General features: G+C 37.8%; 1 pseudogene; it reads right to left on the bottom strand.

Moving 5' to 3' along the window:
- Positions 1-2691: 2691 nt before the first annotated feature.
- Positions 2692-3006, bottom strand: LOC149214562 (protein ASPARTIC PROTEASE IN GUARD CELL 2 pseudogene; annotated as a pseudogene).
- Positions 3007-4212: the final 1206 nt, after the last annotated feature.

Raw genomic sequence — 4212 nt, 5'->3', positions numbered from 1 at the left:
TAATAAAGAGGGCACCTTTAATTTCAAAGAAGCTAAAGACATTCTCCTGGAGTTGACTCCCCAAGCTCTAGACAAAATCTGGCAAAAGCTTTGGAGGCACCAGGGGTGGATGAAAATCAAACTCTTCATGTGGTTGGTTTACCATAGAAAAATCCTGACTTGGGACAATATTAGGAAAAGAGGTGTTATGGGGCCTTCTAGGTGCCTTCTCTGTGGAGAGCAAGAAGAAGAAATGGAACATCTACTCAACAACTACAATTTCACCTCCTGGTTATGGGACATATTTTCCAAAATCTTTTAACAATCTGACAGGGACAGAGAAAGCATCTTCAATACCCTCATTAGTTGGAGGGGAAATTTCCCAGATTATGAAATTCTCAACTCAGCATGGTCCCTTACACCAAGCTTTATTATACGGAATGTGTGGAAGGAGAGGAACAAAATAATTTTCAAGGAGGAAAAAAATCCCCCACATCTCCTGTTTGAAACTATTTTGAAACAACTTAAGGAGACATTGGGTTCCACAATTTGCAACCAACATAATAATCCTCCCTCAGATCTGGAAAGGAGAATTCTTAGACAGCTGGGCTGCAGGAACTAACTCCTCAAGGTCTTAATAAAAAGGCTAGAGTAAGGGATAGGGAGCACGTTTTTTGGGATCCTCCCCCGGAAGGATATCTAAAATTCAATATTGATGAAGAGTCTAAAGGAAACTTGGGAACGGCTGGGTATGGGGGAGTACTCAAGGATGCCAAAGGAAGTATTATTTCCATTTTCCACTATCATCTTGGCACAACGACTAATAACATGGCTGAACTTAGGGCTTTGGAGCAATGTCTAGATCTTCTGAGGCAGGATAAATGTTACAATGCAATAGTAGAAGTCGATTGAGAGCTAGTTATTAACTCAGTGAAAAGAATTTATAGTGGAATAGTGCTGGAGAAAGTCTCCAAACACTGGAAATTAATCAGGGTTTTCCAGAGAATTAAGGAGCTCCTACAAAACTTACGCACTATCAGCTTCCAGCATGTTCGCAGAAAGGCCAACAAGTTGGTAGATCTGCTAGCCAATCAGGGGGTTAGCAGTACAAAAGTCAAGGTTTCGATGTGATGGCAGGAGTTGAGACAAAGCAGATTAAAAACTCCTTGCAGTGAACAAGAGAAGGAAGACATGAGAGTGTTTAGACACTGAGCCATGGAGGCAAGCTCTTAATTTTTTGGCCTTCACATGCATTATCAGCTTCAAGCTAACAGGTCCTTGAGCAAGGGATGATCATGAAGGAGTAATAGATACCTACGTAACAGTGAGATAGTCAACATTGTTCTTCAGGGAATACATGTTTTGGACAGAAAGACGAGTAGATTTGGAAGGAATCCCTATTTCATCAGCAGCCGGAATCTTCGCTTTTTTGGGTCTCAGAGAGAAAAACTACTTCCTTGGCGGTTTTTGGATGTTCGCATTGTTTTAACAGGGAGAGTGGTTTTAGCGATTTTGCAGTGATCCCATACATCTTCCCACATGTGGCAGGGGGAGGAGTTGAAAAACCACCCTTCATCACACATTAACGTCAGGTTAACCTGGGCGATGCGATATTATGGTCAACCGTTGGATCCTGCTGTTGGGATCAACGATCATGATTGGTCGTGTAGATTTGAGGAGCGGCAAGATAAACCTCGGTTGGATTTACTGTGCAATATCTTCCAGAACTGCTGGTTTAAGCGTCAGAATATAAGGCTTAGATCAAAGAAACTCTTTCGGGGTCTGCCGTGTGGAGGATCTGACAGACTTCTTAGGGCGGGTTGTATTGGCAGAGGATCTGATTTTTGGGTCAAGATTTATGATTATCTTTTGGGCATGTTGTGTAGGGAGGCAACCTAGAGAGATTTCGGGCGGACCATATGTGCGATGTTTACTCCACATTGCAGACCAGAAATCAATTCAGTTGGGTGTCTAATCTTTCATTGGGTCCATTTTCAGAATCAAAGAATATAGCCTTTTTTGACCCGATATGATTCTCAACGGTTTTTCCTTTCAAACAGTTTGGGGGGATGTGGCATAGGTGTGGCTTTTCAGAAAGTTAAGGAGCCCATGGCTCGACTCTCAACACCTGAGTGTATTGTTAATGTTTAATCCTCAGGCCTCATTGGGCAGTTGTTTTATATGTAACTTGTGTTTTTGTTTATAATGGAAAAAAAGGTACGACACTTTCTTTAGCAATTTTTTTTTTTTTTTTTTTAGGTAAAAAAGATGAGATAATTCCTCTCAGCATTGGGATTATGCTATCAAACCCATAATATAGTGATTAGAGAATCATTTTAATATAATAATCAGACTCATGTTATAACAAACATACAATAATACTTTCACATTAAAACATACAATAAAATGATTACATATAGCAAACCTCCACAATCTCATATGGATTTTCAGGGATGGATGGTTTAGATTAAAGACATTGCAATAATATTTTTAGAAATCAGATAAATAGCAACCAAGTACTATGAATCTAATATCTAAATTAATATTTCAAACTCTACGATTCACTCATTGTACAAGGATGACCTTTATTATTTATAATTCGTTTGGAAATGGACCATACAATTCACTCATTGTACAAGGTTGACCATTACTATTTATAATTCGTTTTGAAATAGACCATAATATAGATAAGCAAGAACAGAAGATTGCACATCAGCATTGATCGAGAGCGAAGCCGATTTGACCTTTGTTGGAATCAAAGGAAACCACAATATGCTGCTGAATATTCCCCATGATAGATAGATCAGAGTCGGTGAGCACAAAGGAACTGTAATGAGTACCCATGGTATCCACTAGAACCAGATAGATATTAGTCGGGAGAGAGAAGCTCTCCCCGTTGGAGAAGTGGAACTCCACTCCGAGAACCATCATGGAATCTTGGTCCGACAGATCGTAGCAGGTGTCGAAGAGGAAGACCCCCTCGGCTATGCGAAGATTTTGGGTACCGGCAATGAAAGCGTTCATCATTTCTTCGTAGGCAGCTTCTGTATAAAGAAAATAAAACTCGCATGAGCTTATCAAGGAATCACGAACGAAATTATGTGAGGCAAATCAAGAAATCACAAATGAAATAATGTGAGGCAAATCAAGAATAAATATATTCAAGATCGACTAGCAAGATTGAGGGAATTGTTCTCTTCGAAGCTATCCTCCAAAATATCGGATTGCTCATTGGACAATCTGAGTTTCTTCCTGGTGCCACCCTCCTGATCAGCGTCTTCATCACTAACACTAGAGAAAGCTCTCTCTGCCTCCAACTCCTCAGTAGCCTCTATCTTGGTATAGCCGCTAAATTTGAGAGAGTCTCTTGAGTTTCATTTCAATTCAATTTTTTGAACTCCCAAAAAAAAAATGACTGCGACCTTCCCCCATGCTATTGGACCATTGCAGCAGTGAATAAAGCGTTTCATGCACTACAATAATTAATGATGCATCATCGAATTCAAATGCACAATGGTCGCAATTCAAACACATGCTGCCACGTTATGCACAAATCAGGTGGAGCGGAGATTGGGAAATGCACAAGTCGTTTCCATTATCTAAATCGGAGCCTTGAGATCAAGGAGAACAGAGGCAGGTAGAACGGTGGAGGGAAAATGAGACCCTTCGTACTCCTCAAATGACAACCGTAGATATATTTCAGACGAAGCATGGAATAATCACCCTCGTCGTCCATTTATTAAAAAATTAAAATTCAACCTCGGTATGTCCACTTTCCGCGAATAAAACTTTAAAAAATTGCACCAAGATTACATCTCTCTGGACTTTAGAGATGATAATTAAGATTTCTTTCTCTCTCTTTGTATATATATAATTTCATTTTTTTAATAAATAAATGGATTTAATCTTTAAAAATCTTTGGAATACATAAAATAAAATAGTTTAAGCATGTATTTACTTTAAATGCTATAATAATAAAGATTTAGTTTTTCAATTACTTTATATATTATATAGACATTATTATTATTATATGTAAATTATTTACATTGAAATAATTTAATGAACATTAGCATTGAAATATTTTATTTATGGATTATATTGTCCACATTAAAGCTTTTTTTCCTACTTACATATTTTTAAATATATGTCAATATTACTTTAAATTTTTTTTTTTTTAATTTCAAATATTTCTTCTCTTTGTGCAATGGAATATTGTATTGTGGTTCATATATA

Source organism: Pinus tabuliformis, chromosome 1_1 (genome assembly GCF_031772625.1).
Source record: "Pinus tabuliformis cultivar Carrire ecotype Pingquan chromosome 1_1, CPIR1, whole genome shotgun sequence".
NCBI lineage: Eukaryota > Viridiplantae > Streptophyta > Pinopsida > Pinales > Pinaceae > Pinus > Pinus tabuliformis.
Note: the sequence above shows the minus strand (reverse complement) of the source record. Positions and strands in the feature narration are given on the sequence as shown.